The 23,851-nt window shown below is 35.1% G+C and overlaps 1 pseudogene across 1 annotated transcript; it reads right to left on the bottom strand.

Annotated features, from left to right (window-relative positions):
* Window positions 1-726: 726 nt before the first annotated feature.
* LOC147391190 (puromycin-sensitive aminopeptidase-like) lies at window positions 727-22,726 on the bottom strand (annotated as a pseudogene). The gene is made up of 32 exons (XR_015183366.1): window positions 22,471-22,726; window positions 21,892-21,972; window positions 21,667-21,735; window positions 21,278-21,418; window positions 20,917-20,992; window positions 20,600-20,676; window positions 18,553-18,666; window positions 18,386-18,460; window positions 18,156-18,263; window positions 17,853-18,065; window positions 17,691-17,752; window positions 15,736-15,763; window positions 15,552-15,638; window positions 15,416-15,441; window positions 13,690-13,753; window positions 13,498-13,578; window positions 12,340-12,387; window positions 12,073-12,219; window positions 11,839-11,850; window positions 11,688-11,744; window positions 3,831-3,940; window positions 3,662-3,742; window positions 3,384-3,567; window positions 2,917-3,065; window positions 2,667-2,805; window positions 2,418-2,564; window positions 2,241-2,322; window positions 1,965-2,140; window positions 1,529-1,639; window positions 1,237-1,353; window positions 1,089-1,160; window positions 727-930 (listed from the first exon to the last, which is right to left on the bottom strand). The product of XR_015183366.1 is annotated as a puromycin-sensitive aminopeptidase-like (transcript).
* Window positions 22,727-23,851: the final 1,125 nt, after the last annotated feature.

Consider the following 23,851-nt stretch of genomic DNA (forward strand, 5'->3'; position numbering starts at 1 on the left):
GAGATTCATTGCTAATCAACTTTCATTATCAATTCAGGAAGCATATTAGACAACTATTTCTACCCTTTCTTACTTAGATTATGAAGGAATCCATCTTCTTTCTAGGAAAGAAGATATACGCTCATTACAAGATCTCCTCTACTACTGCTTTAAACTCGCTCCATTTGGCTTGGTAGGGTTTGTTTCCCATGGCCCGTGCAAATACGGTGCATTTCGTTCTTAGGTTGTGTGGGGCAACTCATTAGTGGACTCCAAGAGGGTGCCATCACACACCTTTTGCCATTCGTGATAACTCTACTATTGATGTTTTATTGCCTGCTCATGTTTCTACTACCCCTCCCTCCCAGCATTCCATAGCTTGTCCCCCACCATTCTTCTCCCACTAGTTTCATTCTCATTTGAAGATCCAGCTCCATCGATAGTTCTACCTTCAAAAGGGTATCCTAATCCTTGTACTATTAAGCATCCAAATGCTAATTTTATTGCTCTTTTGTTTCTTCCATGTCTTATTTTTACTCATACAAGGATACTTGCAAAGCTGTCTACAGACCATCAATGTGATCCACCAACTCAACAAAATATTTCCTTGTGAAGGTAGTAGGTTTTTGATCCCCCAAGTCAGAGGTATTATCAAACCTGGTGCATGTCCATCCGTCATAGACACTGCGTAACTCTCAGCCATCTATCTGCTTGTAAAGATCATACAGTTGTAACCAACACACAAAATGTATAAAGTCTACATTTGATGACATCTTGTGAGACAGTCAAGTTTTATAATTGTCACACCAGCCAAGACAATATCACATCCATTATTAGCATAGATATCATAAATGTGATTAGCAACACTTATTACGCAGCTAAGCTTTTTGAGGCAATCTCGAACACATTCTCTGAAAGCCCATTGGTAGACATTATCATCTCTAGTTGTGCCTGTAAAATACATATACTACTTCCATTAGGACATGAAAAAAAGAAAAACTGGTGTTTATCATACTGTCAAAAACATCACATCTTCCAGATAGAAATAGCAAATGTGATATCAAGTGCATCAGAAAAAATCTCAGGGAACAATGAGAATGGTTTCTTACCTTGGCCAGGGATTGTCTCATCTCATCATAACGCCTCCATCGTGAGAAGGCCGACACCATGCGCGAGGCAACCTGTGATCCATTCTCATAACCATGCAAATAATGACAAAAGGATATAATTAAATACACACTTCTTAGCTTTACATACCTGAGGATTTAGTTTGTCTAGTTGCACCACAATATCACCCAAGAATTTGTAGCCTGATCCATCCTTTGCATGGAAGTTCACGGGTGACCCACAAAATCCTCCAATGAGTGAGTATACCTGATGCAAAAATAAATAAAAACCCTAGGCATTATTAACTTTTATTACTTAGCCTGAAATATTCACGGTTTCAAGAGCTTCTCACTCAAACCTAATGGATCTTGTTCCAACTAAAGAGAAGGGTATGAAGTATCAAGAGAAGGGAATATATTTTCAGTATTAAATATAAGGTCACCTTGTTTGGATTGCGCATGTCAAAGGCAGGATGCTTCAACAGGTTTTTGACATTCTCAACATTACCAGGAATGTCCGACATGGCCTGAAGAGCAAACCATTTATTCACAACCTGAAACAATGGGAAAGAGAACTATAGTGAGGACTATACAAGTGTCTTCATTGTATATTACGTAGAAAATTTGATGGGTTCTTCATTTTTTGAGGTCAGCTAGACTAACATAACATGTTTGTCACCACTTTCAAGAATTAAAAGCTACTCTTGCCAAGTTTCACCAATTATTTTAACAATCAACAATCCGGGAACTAACCCCAAAAAACCGAACATTACTAGCAATTCAAAATAAATGAGGAAGTAAGAAATAAATGCACCAAATGTCTCGCAAAGCATCTGATTAGATTGTAAATAGCTCCAAATTGAAAGGAAAGTGACAAACCAAAAAATCATGCTCCCACTTGCTATAGAAGTCAGCGAGAACATCATCACGGATTTTACCAGCATTTTGGGCTATAGCTGCCAAAGCTGCAAACTGTTCAGTCATGTTTGTAGCAGATTTGTACTCGTTTAATGCAAGTTCAGTGATCTCTGGATCTTCAAGAGAAGCAAGATAGGCTGTACAAAAAAATTAAAAATGAACAATTAAATGAAGCATTTTTGTGTAGTAAAAAGGTCCAAAATCAACATGGCAGAGTTATGACCCTAAAAGACTGACCAAGAGCAATATTTTTTAAAGCACGCCTGGCCATGTTAGGATGGTTGAAGTCGTATGGCTCAGAGCTTCTGTTACTCTCAACCTGGTAAATATAAAACTTCTAAGTTAATTTCTGGATGTAATTTAGTTACAAAAGAGAACAAGAATATTGAAGAAAAGTGAATCAAGATGGCCAACCGTGCTGAGAAACTCTGCTTTCAGCTCTGAAGCGAGATGCTTCCTGATAAAAGATCGAACTGCATGAACGGCATCGGGATCCGCGACCTCCATAATATCCATGATCTCCCCTTCACCAGGCAGAGTAATCGCCTTAGCAATGAATTCCTAACAAATGTTACAAAGCAATTAGAATTGGTGAGAGAATTCATATTTAACTTCAAATAAAATTTCAAAAAAAAGTCTCAAAATGGTTACCATCTTTCATACCTTATCCAAGCTTGAGTCAGAAAGTATACTTCTGAGTCCGGCCACAAACTTTGGGTTCAAAACCAATGGCTTGTTTTGCTGGAAATCAGCCACTAAACTGACCATCAGCTTCCTTGCAAATATTTGTCCCGCTTCCCAACTGTAGCACAAAACTACCCGTCATAACATGCTAAGCTTCATCATTGGAATGACTCAAGAAATTATGCCCCCTTTCCATCAAAATCACAAAATATTATTGGTGAAGACATACCGATTGAACTCATCAGAATCATGGGCAAGAAGGAAAAGTAAGTCATTGTCAGTGAGATCAGAGTCAAGACGGATAGGAGCACTGTAGCCCCGCAAGATGGATGGAATTGGCTGCTCAGATATATTGGAGAATACAAATTCTTCTTCTTTCTGCTTTACCAAACAATGAGGTTAAGTAATGCCATAAAATAACAGTATCATTCAGTTCATTTCCAAAAATCAAACAAGGTAAGCCATATTTTATCATAAATATTTCAAATATATTAGGCATCCAAGTCCTCACACAACTATTCCATCTTTATAAAAAAAAATAACAATGTGTAAATATATATATATAGATATCGTGAAAAAATTATATAATATTAAAATATTATATATCCTGCCCATGTACCCTAAAATTTGAGGGGTGTCATACCTACCCAGGCAGTATAATATTAAAATATTAAACGCTAAAGAATCAGAACTGACCTTCTTTACTTGAAGAACTGTAGTGTAGACTGGTTTACCATTGGATGTGAACGACTGGAGCATCCCTTCATGATATACAGAGGTGAGAGGTATTTCCTTCCCATTAGAGTCAAGGAGACCAACGGCCACAGGTATGAACATTGGTTCTTTCACTGGCTGGCCCGGGGTTGGAGGCAGCTCTTGACTGAAAAGAGTCATCCATATACAAGTCAGTTCTGCTTACATGAACCAAAGAACTGGCACACATGAATTTGCAGAAAAAGCCTACGCTTTTTTACCTGAACTTCAATGAATAAGTCTTGGCTTCAGCATTGAAGGATGAAACAACCTTCACAAGAGGCGTCCCTGCTTGAGAGTACCTGTAATTTATGATTGATCACAAAACCAAAAGCACACATAGCATTAGCAAGTGAAGTCACAGCATTACAAGATGGGGCACGGAGATACCATAATAAAAAATTGAAGAAGCTCGCATCATTTGCATCCCGCATGGCAGCGAAGAAGTCTTCACAGGTTACAGCTTGTCCATCATGCCTCTTAAAATAAAGATCCATGCCCTAGAACACAGGGAATGTATATTCAGCCAATCTAAGAAGACAAAACAAGTCAACTTATGTTAACAAAAATCATTTGTAACTTCCACAGGAGATAAAGATACTATGTACTTTTTCTTTTTTTTCTTTTTTTTCTTTTTTCTTTTTTTCTTTTTATTTGGGTTGTCCTTCAAGCTTCTTATCAAAGGCTTCCTTTTGGGAGCAGCCTACAAGAGCAAAACTGTATGCGACCCTACAATCGAGAGTCAATCATTATCTCATTAAGGTATGTTTCTATGGATGGTGAGATGACGCTTAAAAGTGCATTGTCAAGTGTCCCTATTTATTTCCTTTTTCTATTTTCCAATCCTACGAGTGTCAAGCTCTAGCTGGATAAGCTTTTAATGATTTTCTATGGAACAATAAGGACAAAATAGTAGATACCACCATGGTTTAAAATCTCGTTCCGTTTCAATTCTGGATTTCTCAAAAACCGAAACAATACCGAAATATTTCTGAGACATTACCAAAACATTCTGATACATACAAAACATTCGGAACATTTAGTCTTTGAGAGAATACCTAGGTCAAGGGGTGTGTCATCAGTTTGAAAATAGAAGGATTTCTCAAATGTTTACTGAAATATAAAGGAGTTCTTTTTAAATCCCTCGAGTCTTTGAAGAGAGACTGAAGTCAAGGGCATATAGTTATTTAAAACACGGTATTTCGAATTATCAAATGCTCTCTATCTTAAAAATAAAAATAAAAATAAGAAGAAGATTATCCAAGTACATTCTTCAGCATCGATGATCCTCTCTCTCAACCCTACTTTGTGGTGGAAGTATCAGTGGCAACGATCGGAAAATCGAAGACAACTCCTTATCAAAAAAATTAGATCCACCAAATCCATTCAAAATCGTTCTCTCTCCCTCTCTAAAATAGCCAGATCCATAGAAAAATAAGTGCAAAAATAGTCATATTCACAAGAGATAGAACCTTGGAACAGAAACCATGATTGTTTCGATTCCATGGATGTATCATCTTGGAAGGTTGAAATTCTGAGACATTCCGACCGATACAAAACGAAACGAAATTTTAAACCATTGATACCACTTGGTAAAATAGAACGTTGTCTACATCCCAAAAAGAATGCCACAATTTGAAGTCAATAAACCTTGCTCTTATTGGCAAAATAGTAGAGGGGATTTGAAGTTTAGTCTAATTATTTAAGGAGAAGATAACTATTCATAAATTCAGTACAAAAGGCTCAGGTTGGGAAAGTAGAGAAGAGAGATTTTTTTACAGGGTGTGGAAAGATATTCTCAAAGTGCATCTGAAATTCCCTGACAAAATGGCCTTCAGAGTTGGGGAAGGTGACTAAGGTTAAATTTTGAAAGATCGTTGGTGTGCGTCATAAAGGGATGAACCCTCTTAGGATTTTGATTTCAGAAGAAGTCTTAATGAGAGAATATCAATTTCAATGCTACCTTGGTTAGTTGCATCAAGCCCCGTGTCCATCAATCTCTCCAAAAATAGACCACAAGGTGTCGTTGGATAATTGGAAGGGAGTCTTCTCAATTAAATCTTTCTAGCATTCTTTTAGTCATATCCCACCTTCAAAATTCCCAATTTCAACAATTTGGGGCCGTAATGTTTCATCGAACTATTTTCTATGTTTGGCCTGTCATCTTTAGCAAGATCATAACATTGGACAATACCATTACCGGAGCGTTATCAATGGTTAATTTTGGTTCTTCTGTACTAGCGAATTGGTTAGTTACTTGCTCATTCACTATAAAGTTCACTCAGAAAATATGTTTCCCCTTATCTGTTTTAAAATGTTATGGTACTTCCCCATCTGATTTCCTTTGTGCTCCTTCGTTGACATATTAGGGATTTTTGGACTTAAGAGAGAATTCTATGGTGCTTAACTTTGTGTTGGGCATTTGGAATGAGAGGGACAGTTGGGTTTTCAAAGACATGAAGACAGGTAGGTAGCACAATTAAACCAACTCAAAAGTCTAAGTTGATATACCCCATGGCGCAGATGCAATAACCTTGGAACCCCTACACATTCATGGTGAAGTGAACCAGACCACTTTATGCCTAGGAATGCCAATAATGGTGAGAACCACGGAAAGCATGAGCCTCAGTGACAGCCCCACATCTACAAAGGTGTTTTTGAGGTCTACACCATCCATATAGCCATAATGTAGAATGGGCATAAGTGTTTTCTTCGAGTGGAATATCTACATCTAAGAAAATGATCATATTTGTGGGCAAGCATTGGCTTTTATGATCTATAATCACTCAGGAGATTGAGGCATTGGATAGACTGTGAACGGATATGGCAGCTAGTTTTTATGAAATTTTGTATCATTCCTCCTACAAAAAGCCAAGAATATCGAAAAGCTGTCGAAGTGAATGAGCTTTTAATGATTGGATGCAGCCTGGTAGTAGGCACCTTAGGACGGACGTGCAAGGGTTGTGATTGACCATGTGAGCCACATGCTACGTGGTGACTCTAGGCAGAGGATCAGTACACACTAGCACGCCATTTTGTGGGTACCTAGAGCTTGTCACAGGCTTTTTTTTCTTGCAAATACGCATTACAACACCCTAAACTCCCTCTTAGGGTGTTGTTTTGCCTGGTGATACTTACAAAAGCAGGAGTTTCTCAGATCTTTTCTAGTAGCCTCCTAGTGTTACTGGGAAGCAAATGATATTGTCTTATACCCAAGCCTCAAGCATTTCTTCAAATATTCAGGTGCTTCATTCTCTTCCTTGCCCTGCCCAACATATTAGCACTTCTCAAGTCAGCTTATCTTCATGTACTAGTTGGGACACCATTTCGAAGATTTGGTGGCAAAGGCTTGAAACGGATGTCGTCGATCTAATTCATGGTGCTCTAATGACTTCCAAGAATTTTTATCATGCTCTTCTACCAAGAATGGCACGGAGGTTATAATAATCTTTGTGGCATCATGAAGGTTAGAGAAAGTCAAGATTCTCAAATTTTCAAGTAGAGCACAATATCGTAATGTCATAGCATCGATGCATATTTCTACCTATCGCACCTTAGTTTTTTGCTTGTGATAGTCCATGGAAGCATCCTTGAAGAATCATACATAGTCATCCAAGTGTTCCCTATTCCATTGTGGCAACCTCCCTAAGTCAATAAAGGTCACCTGCTCGTCCACATAGAACTTTTGGTAGAAGATATCCACCATTTGGAAGTAGGCAAATGCAACGAATAAATTATTTTACAATTGTAAGCTTGTCCAAACAAGGATTTTGAGAATTTTCGTCAGCACAATTGTGATTCCCCTCATGTTCGAACGATTTTAGGAAACGAGTAACATGTTCTCTAACATTTCCTTTTCATGGTATAGTGGGACATCAAGGCCGTGTATCCTCTTGAATAGTGTTGTTGTTGTAGCTCTATGGGGTAGGAGGATTTGTGTCCATACAAATAGTCTTCCTTTAGAGCATGTTCATATTTAAGGGGGCACTACAGATCAACAAAAGTAACATACTCCAATTTCCCCAATGACTAGGGTTATCAATGGGCAAGTTTGAGCTGGGCTTGTTTGAGCCCTAACCAGGTCCTAAAGAGGCAGGCTATACCTTAGACCAACTGATGGGAACATCAAATCATCACCCTCTGAATATTACCATAGGTGGAGGAAACCACAAATTTCCCCGTGGATCATTGATAGCTACGTAGAGGACTTGAAGACCTCATGTGCAAAATCTTTTGAAAACTCCATATTAGACCGTGCATGTGGGCTGCATTTGGATCAAGGAAGACTTGTTGGATGAATTAGAATGGCCAACACATGACCATAATGTCAGGATGCTTAGGATTTAATTAATTTTCTGTTTGAACTTTTATTTTAGACTTATTTTATGGTTTTGGGCATATTTTCATGTTTTATTAGCCCATGGACCTACTGTAGTTGTTTGGTAGTAGTTTGGTAACTTTAGTATGTTTTTTATTTAAGTTTATAAAAGTTGAAAATTTAGGAGAGATAAATTACGAAAATTAGAGTATTTATGTAAATTATCTTTAAGTTAAGGATAGCTTAGGTATTTGACTCTTCAAGGTTTTGTTAGTATTTAAACACACCTTTATGTTATTTTAAAGGAGCTTTTGGAATAAAATTTACATAATTTCTGGTTTCTTTACTTGAACGTTGGGGCATTCAACTTGGTTATGCCATGAAAATCTTTAGGATGATTCCAAGGTAAAACTATCCCCATAAAATCATTTTTTTATGGGGAAGTACAGCCTTGGGTGTGAAGCCTTTTCTTAAAATCCCTTTCCCTCAACCCTTAATCCTTCCCTTTGTCCTATAAACTTAAATATCTAACCGTAATTAAATCCCGTAACCAAAACTCTATTTGGGTTACCCTAAATTTTTAGGGTAACCCTATTATAGCCCAAATCTTTAAACCCAATCCCAAACCAGATTCCTTACACCCCTTATTTCATCTTCTTCCCTCTTCATCTTGCATCACCAACTCTATGTTCTATCGAGTCAGAGTTAACTAATCCTTAGCTCGGTTGTAATGGACTCGGGCCAAATAAAATGGCTAGAATTGAACATTTGTAACTAAAAAAAATATATACTTTTCAAATAATCTTTTTTGTGTATGAAGATTGCCCAATGAAATTTAAAATTGATGTCTTATTTAATCTATGATTATTATATATTCAAATTAAATTGTAACTATAAAGTACATTTTACTTTTATTTAAATTTTACTTGAAAATATTCATTTAACTATGGTAGCAAGCTCAATATCAAGGCCCTAACCCTTATCTTCTATATGGGCTCAATTGACACCCTTACCAATAACCCACCAGGGCACTAAGTGGATGGGACTGTATTCGAGGTTAATCACTTCATCAAGTGATTCTCATGGCAAAACCAATCACTTCATCAAGTGAGTCTTGTGGCAATACCTTCCCTGGTGAAGGGCGCAAATATTCTAGGGGGTTCATCCACTCCGCTTGTCGCAAGCAGTTGAAGCACCATGGACATCGATATTTTTTTCTAGCAATATAAAGGGAATAGTATCTACTTGTTAAATTGCAGGAATTTATGATCCTATAAAAGAGCATATGCCCCCGTTGCAACCTCTTCATTTTCAAAATTTTGATATTTGAGGCATGTTGGGGAGTATCAGTTTCTTGGATTTGTTAGTGTATGATGTAAAATAACCTAGGTTTTATCGATTCTAAGTCTATTCTACTTCAAAAAGGGTGGAGAAAGGGCTAATTAGATTAATAAGAATATGGAAAGATTAAAAAGGTGAAAGATCTAAAAGCCTAAAGGGTTAGTTGGTAAAGAGTAAATGTAAAATTTTGCAATAGGATGTTCTAATTAGGTTTAGGGGTAATGATATAAGATTAGGTAATTGCGTATAGGTAGGGCTGTCAAAAGATGCTTATCAGTTCAGATATAGCAATATCCGAATCTCTAAATTTTTATTTGTTATCCGAATTCAAATTCGAATCCGATGGATGTTCTAAAACTTTATCCGAATTCGAATCCGATTATCTTATCGGATATCAGATAATATCCAATTAGAATTCGAATAATATATTAAAAAAAAAAAAAAAATTTCCTTATCCAACTGATTTTTCATTTTAAAAAATATATATTATATATTATATTATTTATATAAAAAATTAATCAAATAAAATAATATATATATCATATATTATTTCGAATCAGATATTATCGGATTCAAAATGTTAATATCCAAATCCGTATCCGACAAGGATTCAAATATATTAAATTATCCGAATTCAAATCCGATATCTAAAGTTTTCAGATAATATCCAATTTTTCGAATTCGAATCGGATTCGAATTTTCGACTATCCATTGACACCCCTACATATAGGGTAGATTTGGAGAAGATATTAATGGTACATGGAGTTCTATGGTTTCAGATGATGGAGGGGTTTTTGGATAGATTCTGGATGGGTTCAAAACAAAAAATAATAATAAAGAGAAGAATATTAAGAAGAAGAAGATGATAAATTTACCTAGAAATCATACTAATGATTTCTATAGCATCACTAAGTTGAATGCCCAACATGCAAGCAAGAAAAACAGAAATTTCTGTAATTTCTTTTTAGTCATTCATAGTATATCCTTAAAACTACCTATTACATTGTTTAAATAGAAAAAGACCAGTTGCTAAAACCTAGAAGACTACTAATTTTACTCTACTTTGTATTTCAAGATAACCACCCAAAATATATTTTCCTGGAAATAGTAACTTGCCTAAAATTGGAACTTTCCCTAAAACCTAGAAGACTACTAATTTTACTCTACTTTGTATTTCAAGGTAACCACCCAAAATATATTTTCCTGGAAATAGTAACTTGCCTAAAATTGGAACTTTCCCGTAGACACTTACCAAAAATAGTAAAATTTCTAATTTGACAAAAAACTCTACCAAACTTAAAAAACCTAAGAATAAACTTTTAAAACAAGTACGACTCAAAATAACCTAAAACAAAAAAAAATCTTAAATTCCTAAAATTTATCCAACCCATTAATGGGCTAGAAAACCTACTAAATAACAGCCAATGATTTTTGTCTATAAGTAAATAACAGTCAATGATTTTTGATATCCTCATCATGTTCCCTTCTTTCAGGGTCTCAATCCTACTCCTAGATGGCTCGATTCAACTTCTTTTAGATTTCATCGTCTTAGCATGAGTTACCTCCCTAGTGGAGCTACAAAATGTAATCAAAAGATAAGAACTTTGCTTTATGTGAAATGTGAATCAAATCTAGATCATGTTAATGTAGGTAATGAGTTGTTATGAGGGATACTCTAGCTTCCACTTTAATCAAAAGACAAGGTCAGTGGCACTAAGAATCAAGAGAAGAAACCACGAGGTTCACCAAGAGAATGTTAGCAAAGTAAAAGGGGGAGGAGAGGAAAGAGAAATAGAAAGATAAAGAATATGAAAGAGAAGCAATTATGATCCAATCCCCTTCTGGGATGGGGAGAAAAGGGTAGGTGAGGCAAATGAGGGCTATCAATCTCCTGCATGGTCCTTCCTCCAATAACCACAAATATAGAGCCACTGCAGATGAGCCACATTAGTTGGTCAACCGCCACCTCTTCTTACCATCTATCAGGTGGCTAACTACCCTGAGGTAAGTGAGCTACTCCCTGCCAATGAACTCTCCTTTCCTTGACAACGCTATACCAACTGTGTCAGGCTACAGTGCCTTAATTCTGACAGCTCACTTAGGTTAAGGCACCAAGTTTGAGTCCTACTTAAACCCCGCCAATCCAGCTCCATTGTCATTTCCCCACCTACAGTCCGCACCATCATCAAATTGCAAAAGGGTAGACATTTAAGCTAGCGTCATGCCCATAGTCTGCCAGGTCAGCAAGGATAACCTTTTCAAAGAATGTTGTCTAAAGCCTTCAAGGAGTTTAAAGGTGTTTTCTTTAAAGACTTCTTATTTATATGGGATTTGCTTTGTAGAGAGGGGAGAGTAGTTGGGGCTATTTTTTCTTCTTTCTACTCTTGTTTGTCTTTTCGGTAGGCCTTCTCTACCTTTAATTCTCTTGTCTGTTACTAAAATTAAATAATCATAAAAACCAAAAAAAAAAAAAAAAAAAATCCATCCTATCTACTTATGCATGTTCTACATATACAAAAAATGAGTGATGCAATAACAGGAATTCTTGATTATCCTATCTTAAAGCTTAGGCATATTCATGATCTTACTTTTCGAAACCCTTCAGCCCCTAACAAGGTTTTGTACATCCTGACAACTTCAGCTCCCTGTTAAACAGGACATCAAGAATTCAACATCCATAGTCTGTCTACAGTCATTGTTGAAAAGAGAGAAGAAATGAGATGGAAAGAAAATCCAAACCTTCTCGTACACCTATAATCAAATCCAAAACAAAGAAATTGTCAGATATCTATAAGAGGAAATGAAGAAAAACAATATAAGTCTCTTTAAAAAAAAAAAAAACCTAATGTGTTGATCCTTACAGTTACTGCAAGTTGAAGTTGGTGAGAGCCACAAATCAGAATCATAACCAAACACGATTGCACAACATCCATTGAGGTTGGTGAGAGACCCAAATTAGAATTATAACCAAACAAGATAACACAACATCAGCCGAAGTACTCAAACACATCAGAGTTAGATGCGAATAACCACATCAAAGTTAAGTAAATATTTGCAGAAAACTAAGAACACGGATTACGATAGAGAGAACACAAACTTACCTGTATAGAAGTTGTCCATCTGTATTTAGGAACAAAGCAACAAAGGCATTAAAATTTACATCTAATGGTTAATGAAGCTTTAGAGCAGGCAAAGAACGTGAAGGAAGAGTTATCTAAGAGCACAAAAAAATATACCAACCTTAATATATGAATGTGGCCGTACAGGATGAGCCATAGGACCAGCATCCTAGAGAATCACCCAAAAAAGTATCAACATTTCATGCACAAAAGGCAATCAAGATGACTGACCTTACAACAAAGAAAGAGAAAAAAAGCTAAATCGAACACAATGAGTCCCACCTAAAAATAAACTCTTCAAAGAAAACACCATTGACTTCTAAGAAAAGTTTACACCAACTAATTATGTACAAAAAAATAATTTCGGTACATATAATTTTATTAAAGAAAAAGAGAGGAGGTCAAGGAGACCTCCATTCTACAAAAGAGAAAAGTTAGCTTATCTGAAACCGAACACATGAGATCTCATTTAAAGAAAATGTCCTAATAAAAGATGAACTTTTGAACTCCAGAAAAAGCTTACACTAGAACAACAGAGAAGTCCAAGAAGAATTGTAAAAAGAGAATTATCAAGTCTCATGATGAAGCTTGACAAATATTTATATTAACTAATGTGTGAATGGACATATATGCCCTTACATAGAAATAAATAGAAAACTAATAATAAACTACATTATTCCAATACTCTCCCCTCAAACTGGACCAAATATATTAACTAAGCCCAGCTTGACAAGATGAGATTTAGTGACTAAAAGACCAACAGACTTTGTAAGCATGTCGACAAGTTGATTTGAAGAAGATACAAATACAGTGTGAAGGGCACCAGATCGAATCGTCTCCCTGAGAAAGTGTACATCAACCTCTATATGCTTGGTTCTTTCGTGAAGAACTAAGTCAAAAGTAAGCATGATAAGAGACTTGTTGTCACAAAACAAAGTGGAAGAACCAGAGGAAGGGGGGTCCTCTAAGGCTCTGATACCAAGAAGAATTATAAAAAGAGAATGGTCATGTCTCATAATGAGAGCTTAGCAGATATTTATGTTAACTAATGTGTCAATGAACATAAATGCTCTTACATAGAAATAAATATAAAAAACTAATAATAAACTACATTATTCCAATAGTCCATAAGCTAATGATCAACTCCTGAATGAAATGGTACAATGTTTTGGACTCACTAACTCTGTATGAAACCAGAAACAAGCCATGACCAATAAAATACCTAAAGTGCCGAACAAAATAGAAAAAATTAATATAAAAAATTGTCAGCATTAGATACCTGTGGGAACTGATAATTACGGAGCCTTGAAACATCTGCTATTCGCTTGACAGTACGGCTGCCCATGTCAGAAGAAAATTCCTGCCAGTTGGAACACAGTTTTATGGATTCAAAAAGCTCGGCCCAGAAGGATTTGAGTGTATTTAAGGATCAAATATGCATCCTAATAGGTAGAAAACAAAAGTTAGATACCTGATCACGAAAGACAGTGAGACCTTCCTTTAGGCTGAGTTGGAACCAATCACGACATGTCACTCTGCAACAAGTTTTAGCATTTAGCTTTTGAAAATCAAATCCAAACTCCAAATGATTAACATAGCATAAAAATAAGAAAAGTGTAGCTTAAATGAATAAGTTTTTATTCCAATCTTCTGACTGTCATGTGAGCAACATGGGGACCAGCTCTGAGTATATCTAGCAGCCAGGATCGTTGACCTTAAGTTGATAATTGCATTTAATATTTTATATCCCAGCATTACCAATTTATGCATATCAATATCATATAACTAGCAAAAGAGCTTCCTAGAAGTGTATAACTCGCACACACCCACATTCACCTCCATGCACATTAAATTGGGAAATATCACAGCATTAGATGTTGAAGAGGAAATATGAAATAGTGTAAAGCAACGGAATAAGGGAACAGCGAGTTTTGATAAAGGTGCACATAGGAGAGATAAGGATGTTGAGATGGATGGTTAGTAAGACTAGGAAAGAAAGAAAAAATCAGAAATGAGTAAATTGAGGGCGTTTAGACATAGACTCAATAGGAGATAAAATAAATGAAATAACAATGAGATGGTTCAGAACGTCAAACAAAGACCAATAATGGCAACAAAGAGGAACACGTTTGTACAAACAATGTTATCACATAGGATATTTTGTGTGCATATGACGATTGCACAATAGCATAGGTGGTTATAGAACATACACACAAAAAAATTGGTGTTTTTTATATAAAGAAAAGATAAAATAAAAAGTGAAACTTGCAATTATTACAAATAACTTTAAAAAAATATCTTTTTGTAATCTTTTTTTTTTCAATCCATTATCATTCATTATATTTGCATGTTTAACAAGTATGCAAGAATGCATTAACTCACAAGGTCAGAAAAAACATGAAATCTTGCTCATTGAATGTTGCAAAAATCCTTAAATCTTGAATCTTGAACTTGTTGTAGATGATTTAAGAAATAGAATAAGTAGATAATGTAGTTATATTGTAAAATAATATAAAGAACTCAGAAAGGACTAAAAAGGAGAGTAAAAATCTTTACTATTATAATGAGAGAGGGGAGTAGAAGTGGTCCGACACCAAATTTTGGATCCCATAAATGCCCACATCTTTACATTTAAACTTAATATAATCAAAGGTCATTTTAGTCAAAAACCAAAAAAATGTTAAGACATCACACTGGTTAGTTTTTAAAATTACAAAAACATCCTTTCTACTATGTAATATTCAAAAACCCTTTAATCAATGTTTTAATTACAAGAAGCCCTTTTGATGCATGTGTTTGCACATGCCACCTTCTAGTGATTCTAAAATGATAGTAGGAATAGGTTAGAGTTTTGTAGGAATTAAAGGGTGGTAATAGAGAATTTATTAAAAAAAATATTAAGTTTTTGTCCAATGGTCAACATGTTGACCATTGGGCTAACATGCAATCGCATACTACATATGCGAACAGATATTACAGTATGCTATGGCATTATGCCATTTCAATTGCATATGACTACTATGGGTACAAGTCAAAGGCTCCAAAACAGTAAGAGGTAGTCTAAAAAATGGCATGGATAGAGGTATTAGGTAAGAGATATGAAGACACATGTCTTGACTGAAAATAGGCTAAAGATAGATATGAATGGCGAAAAAGGATTCATAATTTCAATCCTAGATTAAGAAATATGTACCAACCTGTTGCCAGTCCAATTGTGGAAATACTGCAACATTGCAAATATGAGAAAGTCCCAGTCAGTGAGTATTTTGATTCAAACTAGGAAGGAAAATTACAAACCTCCTACAATCAAATCCCCCATGAAGTAAAACATACCTCATGACCAATAACTCCCAGAATTGCAGCATAATCTGCATCTGAAGCAGTTTCGGGAGATGCCAAGACAAGCTTTGAATTGAAGATCTGTTAAATAACAATTCAAAACAATGTTTAAAGAGCAGTGGAATGATAGCATAGATAACAAGCTAATCATTTAATAAAAATGAAAAATTAACCGTACATTAAGACTCTTGTTTTCCATGGCTCCCCTGGCAATAAAACAAGAAAACAGATGATATCAGTGATGAAATTGATGTTCTGCTGACCCCATATACAATTTTGAAAGACAACAATGATGAAGATGACTCAGAGCTTTTCCAAAAAAGTTCCTTCATAAAAACAAATAAAGCATTTTATGAAGACGTGCCTCCAAGTTTCTAGAATTACAGTTCCAGCCACAGGGTTTTGAAAAGTAATAAACGTCTTTATAGACATTTTGATAAATAATTTTTTGCAGATAAGAATAGGGGTGGCAATCTTAGCACGACCCACAAACAGGACTCGAAAACGACACGAAATTAGTGGGTTTGGGTTATAATAGTGTCAATCTGTCTGACACGTTTAGTTATTTTGTCATTGAACTTAGTTGTTTATATTTATATTTTTTTTAATTTGTTTTTTCATTGACATCTAGAGACATGTAATGTTTGATTGCTAATATGGTGATCCATGTGGACAAAACAACCCTTACCAAGTAAGACTAGTATGTCTATGTGATGATAAAATAAACTTTGCTTAGCCAATAATAATAATAATGAAAAACACTTTCCTTGCTAAGTTAGTGAGGAAAGTTTTCTGACGACATCACCTTATGGCTTCCAAAAACATGATCTGATGCCAAATGGTTGTTAACGACAAAATTATATGAACTTTGAAAAAAAAAAATCAAAAGAAAGTTATTTTTACCATTGAACTTAGTATATGGTTGTGTGACTTTATTTTTAGTTATGATATTTTATTTTTGGTGGTGGAAATGTAATTGTTTTTTCCAATAAAGATTAGAATTTTATCAAACAAGTTATATATGGGTTGGGTCAGGTATACCTATTTATAAATGGTTTGGGTTTAAGTTTTTGGGTCGGGTTTGGGTTTGGTAAATTTTCATAATACCCTTACCTCAACACAACACGACCGGACCCATTGCCACCACTAGATATGAATAGATTTCTAAATTACCTATACACCCTATCTATTAGATCAATAAATAAATAAAATAACTACGTTTTTCTTTAATTTACCGAATAACCCACCCAATTCACTACCATGTTCTCTCTCTTCAATTACTGAATAAACCACATTTGTCTTTCTTCCCAAAACCAATCATTTTAACTTCTTGGGTAAAATTTGTTTACCTTCATCTACAACCTTAAGATTTTATCTACTTCAACCTTCAAACCTCAAGACAGGATAGGATTTTTGGGAAGTAGAAAATAATGGAATTTTGGGTAGAACATCTAGGGATTTTTACAAAGGGTTAAGATTAGGTTGAAAAAGAAGAACTAAAAATAAAGAAACTTAAAAAAATAAAAAATAGTTTACTATAGAGGTGGGGAAGAAAAATCAAATAAGATTGTAAAAGAAGTAGGAATGATGGAATTTTGGGTAGAAAAAGTTATTGTTTCCTACAAAAGGTCAATGCTAGGTTGAAAACGATGGTTTGAAGATGAGGCTGAATAGTTTAAAATAATAAACCATAGAGGTCAAAGATCTTGAAGGTGACTGGTATCTGGGAAGAAAAATAAAGGGTTTTAGCCATGGGTTGAAGATGAGGGCATTTGGGTCATTTTTATTAATCTAACATATAGAGTATAATAGAAATTTCATTTAGAATGGATTAAAGAATAAACAATTTTTAAAACAGGGATGAAAAGGTAATTTTGTATTTCCATCTGTATGCAATACGTACAAGACATATCTTTTTGTAAGAATGTTATTTACGAAATAGATGTTTCAGTAATATTTAAGAATTTGAAGTTGGAATTGTCATTTTAGAAACTTATAGGTCCATTTTAGTATTTCTCTAAAACAAAAATAAATATTACAGAAGTCATTTTTTATTTTATTTTTTGATAAGTAATATTACAGAAGTAATGTATAGACACAAGAAAAAATAATTCCAAAGTAATAACAACTTACATGTTAAAATCTGGTACAGCCACAATATTGAAGAGATCAAGGTCATACTCGAGACCGAAAACCTGTTCCAATGGCAACAGGGCATCAGAGCATGCTTTTTAGAATTTAATTAAAATGTAAATGCAAGATTGTAGATGAAGACCAAAAATGTTAAAGACTGACATCCTCATCCCACTTCATTGCTGCCTTAAGGGAATACATAGCATGGGCAGTTTTTGGGAGATCTTGCGCCGGGGTCCAGATCCTCAGGGATACATTCCTGCCTGAGCGAGTGATGAAAGTGTCATCTCTGCTCTCTAACTTTCCAGCAACTAAAGCAAATAAATAGCACGGCTTCTTGAAAGGATCCTCCCATAATGCATAATGTCTACCACCCTAAAACACAATAAAAGTAACGATAATGAGCATTAATAACGATGTAACAAATCCACCTAAAAGTCCCTTTCTCCAAGAAGCAAACTGCACCTCAAGATCCCCTTGTTCTATGAGATTCCCATTAGATAACAATACTGGATACAAGGTTTTATCGGCTTCAACTCGGCATGTGTATTTTGACATGACATCGGGGCGATCCTAATAACATAAGAGGGATACCGTAAAAAAATTTATTTTGATAAGATGTCATAATATTTCAAAATAGATTAAAAGGGTTTGGAAATGAAGCAATAGAGCCCTTCAACAATGACTAGATAAACCTGATAGTATGTAATTTTTCGGAAACCCTCTGCTTCACATTGTGTACAAAAGTTCCCGGACGACTTGTAGAGCCCCTGCAAATAGGGGAACAAGTACAGTGTAAAGCAAAAGAATAGGTATGCACCATACAACCGCAACCTATAGATACAATCAAAGAGTGTTCCACCTCCAAAGATGTGTTCTTATGAGGATATATCTCTGTAACAATTTCCAAAGTGAATGTACCACTCGGCGGTGAAAGGATTGTTAGATGGTTCAAATCCAAATGGAAATCTTCTTTCTGCAAAAAATTTAAAAAAATAAAATAAAATCACAATCAATAAAAGCTTGACCCTAAAGTAGAATGTGAAAAATAGTGTGCCTCAGATTTTAAAGAAAAACTTGCATGTTAATAAAACTTGTCAAGACTCTTGATGATGGAGAATATAATAAGAGGTCTAGGGTCCCAAGAATAGAAAAAAGAAAATATCGAGAATGAAAACAAATAAAAATGTCATCATCATCATATATGCATCATCCCAGATCTAGGATCAGAAATATCTTATGCTATATCTGTTGTCAACGCTAGTGTCTCCAGACCCTTTATTATTACCTTAAAATCCATGTCATTTTGGGCTTTCTTTCGCCATTTTAGAAACTATCAGTTGGACAAAAGCATTCCCTCTTGCCAATAAAATCATTAGTCTTCTTAGCACGTCTAAAACCATCTCCACACCCACCAGGGGTGTGCCTCAGTAGTAAAATCAACAACTAGACTTTGCTCCTCTGGGTTGTGAGCTCAAAACTGAGGACCATTTCTTGATTAAAATGCCACATGTGTTGTGTTGGTTAGTGCATGTGGTCATGGATTAGTCCTGTCGGGTATGGCTGGGAAACCTAGGTTGGGCCTATCCTGTGAATTGCCTGATGGACCGGGTCCTTGTCCTCTACCAACAGGGATACCATGTTCCCAAAAAAAAAAAAAAACCATCTCCACTACATTTCTCTATTCCATACTAATTGGGATATTTTACCATATTTGCTCAAATATACTCTCTTTGTTTAACTTTACTAGGCTTACCACACCAATAACCATGTCTAGATGGCACATCTTAAAGCCCCAGGCCATGTGGAGTGTATGCCTAGTTGGACCACGTAGGGTGTATTCCAATATCATCGTTAGTCTTCTTAGCACATCTAAAATCATCTACACAACATTCATCTATTCTATATCTTATTGGGATATTACCACATTTGCTCGAATATCCATTTTTCCTAGGCTTTCCACTCCACGCTCACTCCATAACCATGTCTAGATGGCACACTTTTAGAACCCCATCCCACATGGAGCGTATTCGTCATACTCCTAGGTGGACCACCAAGCACCCATCTAAGCATACATGTGGACCAATTGAATCAAGGCCTAATGAATTAAACATAATAAGGCCAAACCACTGTTTTCGATACACCGTACATATTGTTTCTCAATATCATAGGCCACCCAAATCGACACATGGAACAACATAGAAGGTATAGCCTGGTACCCTCAATGAATACACTGTAATTTTGTAGGACACATTCTCTACTTCCAACAAGGGTATTCATTCCAGGTCACATGTAGGAAAGGTTACGAATCAAGATGGGATGACTAGGCTAACATCCCTGCGTGGAACCAAGACAAATATACCTCAGTACCACCAAGGTTAGCCATTACAAGTCAAGGGCCATTATCATCCTTCCATGACCCCACACTTCTATAAATAGGACCCCAAGGGGTCACTTGAAAGGGAATACAATGAAGATAATCAGACTTTTGCTGAGATTTCTCCAAGGTTAACAATGATCCTTTCCCTTGAATCCTTTCTTTCTTCCCTTAGACTACTCTCGCTCTTCATCACTTGTTGATGCAATGATGACTGAACTCATCAACTTGGCTCAAACAAAAACAGGAACTGCCTCACCTAACATCTTAATCCAACATGTAGTCTAACATCTGAACAACAACAAACGTGCACATTCACACTTACAAGGCCTTAATCCACCCCCTCACCATGTTTCTAGGGATCCCAACATTCAACATCATAAAGCATAGCAGGTACTATTGTTTTCTTTGTAAAAAAATTAAAAAAAATATCTTTGACATGTAATCAATAACTCCTATGAAGAATACATTACAATATATCATACAATAGTACAATGAGAACATGTAATAAATTATGTAAAATGTTTCCTACCTTCAATTCCACGCCATTAACTTTAATTGATACTAGCTTTAAATCTTTTCCATCCAAGACTAGTGGAGAAGAAACACCTGTTACCCCAATCAAATGAATCAGAATGGAATGGCGTTTCAAAAAGATGAGTTCAAAGTCCAAAACCAAGTACAAAAGCTAACTAAAAGAGAGAGGCTAGAAAGATACAACACATGAGTAGAAAATTTTAAATAAGTGAATTAAATTGAGTGCTTGATAAGAGTAGGAGGTCTCAAACAATGAAGACATTTTAGGCGATTTTATAGACCATCAAAATAACAAGATTGTCAAAAGATTACCTTCAACTCTAGGATAAACAGTTATTTTTGAATTGACAACCGTATTCTCCTCTCCCAGCAAAAATTTCAAATCCACCTGAAGAGTAGTTCAACAAGTACATCAAAACAAATTCATCTTCTGATATGCATATTTACACAATACAATTAGCAACACAAAATTAGGAAAAATCAAATGGCATTGAGTGCATACGACCGACTTCAATACAATGCAGGTAAAAACTTTGCATCTATTAACAAAAGCTGTGAGAGAATCGACAGGTACAGCAACATACAGAAAGAATTATCCCAACATTCTCTCTAGTAAACAAAATATACAATGGAAAAAAAAGCTGATGTATCAATTATCAAAGAATTTGTATACCGAATCAAAGTAGTAACTAGGCATCTTATAATCCTTCAGAAAGATCTCCTTTGGAATGTCCATTTTTGACTCTTCAGGTTGGGTTGATAGGGGTTGTGTTGCGACCGAACAAATTGGCCACCTGCTAGCTTGTTTTACCCTCTGAAACAAGGATGAGGAATCAATAAAGACAATAAAATCAACGACGATAAACAAATGAAACAGTCAATTATGAACTATTTTTCATGATTAATGGATCAATTACATAAGAAAAGACCATTCATAGACACATTTAAGCCATGAAGCTAACTTATCACTATCCTACATCCCAGACAAAATACAATCTATTACTGCCAAAACAAACATGCTTCAGAAAAAAATTATATGTACAAGAACAGGTAGATTCTAACTTTGAAGCAACTTACAGATGATGATGATGATGAAGGATAGAGAAACCGATGACTTCTACAACATGTAACCTATAAACCATCAGACAGTGAGAACCAGAAATCTCCATGCAAATTCCAAAATTAAGAAAACTAGCAAAATACATCATGTACATTGATGCACATCACAAGTTCACTCTGAAACTGTTCCAAACTCTATAAATAGACTGTTGAATTGAAGATACTAACCAATGAAGATATGTATTGCTGATTTCTATTGAAATTAATTGATTGGTGATGCAAGGAACTAACACGGTGTGTTGCCTGGAACTGCAAGAAGACAAATGGCATGCATAGTAAACCATGGAGTCCAACACTCAAAATATGAAGACAATGTGTAAAACATGTTTCATTCCAAAAAAAAAAAAAAATTAATAATAATGGGTTTTATGATGACTAGAAAATTTAATTACTGATGAAAATCATGACTTGTAAATGGCAGTGTAACTCTTAAAGAAATAACGAGGGAGGGAAAACAAAACATTCATCTCATATTACAATAATTAGTTAAAATCAAAGAAATTCCATAGTAAAAATGAATCCAGAAAAACAAAGGACCTCATGAAAAGCGGACATATAATAAAATCTAGTAAGAAAAAAAAATGAACTTTTTGAAATGTGAAAACCCACAATCCACAAAGAATCTCACAAAAGTTGCACATAGTGTAAAACCCAGCCAACATCATAAAGACTAAATAATCACCAAAAATGAAAGAAATACATCCAAATGCAAGAAAAATAAATAAATAAATGGGGTGAGAGAATCACGGGAGCAGAGGACATTAAGCTCAACAGACCCATCTTTGCCAGATCCGAACCTTTGTACGGCAGAATCAATCGAGCCATTCGATTCGAAATTCCTTATTGAGCTATTATTAATTCTGAAATCATTCTAATTAAATTTTAAAGAAAAAAAAAACCCCCAAGAAGGTGAAAAATATATCGAAGCAAAAAAGATACCCGGATTATAAAAACCTAGAGAACTGGTAAATAAAATCCTAAAACCTAAAATCAAATAAACCCTACAAACCTCACAGGAGAAAATAAGCTTAGACCCGTCAGTCACTCGTTTTTATAAGGATGTAAGATGGATAATTCAAAATATGGACGAGAAAAATCATGAAAAAAAAAAAAACTGATTTTCTTTTAGTAAAATATACATTTTATATATAAAATAAACATTAAAATTTGTGGGTATAGAGAGAAATCCATTGTTGTTCATACCTTTTTCCCTGATCAGACGAAGAACAATGGGAGGAAACTGAGGATCACTCGATAACTTAATAAGAGAAGAGTAAAAGACTATTTTATTGCTAAAAAAATGAGAATTTTAATAAAATCTTAAACAATTCTAAAAACCCTGATCTTTCGATATTTATTTTTATCTCAACTTGGATTTGACCTTTTTACCCATTAGATGGCGAAACTACCCTTAAGAACGTTTGACTGACAGCTTTTATGTCGATGCGTGGGGCTGTAAATCGGGCGGGTTGAGCCATTATGGGGATTGACTCGCGCCCATCCCTAACTTCGTCCCGTCCCATGCCCAACTGACCTTGGCCATGAAATGCTCAACTCAAACCCAATTCAAGTCAGGTTAGTGCGATTGTCAGGGCTAATTCATCCCTCATTAATAATAGGTAGTCTAGAATTGAAAGTGTTTATATAAGGGAATATTACTTAAGAGACCCTTGTGGAGGGATTTTTATATATGAAATCTTAGAAGTCCCTTTAATACATCGATTTAGTTCTCATTCCCTCAATTTCTTTTTCACAATCTTCTACATGATAAAACCGACAAAATAGGTGAGTCTTTAATACTCTTTTACTTGATTTCTATTAATATAATAAATTTAAGTTTGATTTCATGAAACTTTCAAGTAAAAATATGTTTATAAAGGATTTACAACTCAACCATTACATTTTGTTTGTCGTTTTGATGAAAAAATTGTGTTGGAACCAAAATTGCAAAAATGGAGTTCCAACGTCGAGTTTAATATTTAAAAAAACAATCGTCGAATTCAACGATTTTGAGGGTGATAAGTATTGTCGAGTTCGACAATTATAACAAAAACCGTCTAACTCGACAATGTTTATATTATAAAAAAGCCTAACTTGATGGTATTTGAACTCGATGATATTTGAACTC

This window comes from Akebia trifoliata, chromosome 11 (genome assembly GCF_017979445.1).
Source record: "Akebia trifoliata isolate Shusen 1 chromosome 11, ASM1797944v1, whole genome shotgun sequence".
NCBI classification, from domain to species: Eukaryota; Viridiplantae; Streptophyta; class Magnoliopsida; order Ranunculales; family Lardizabalaceae; genus Akebia; species Akebia trifoliata.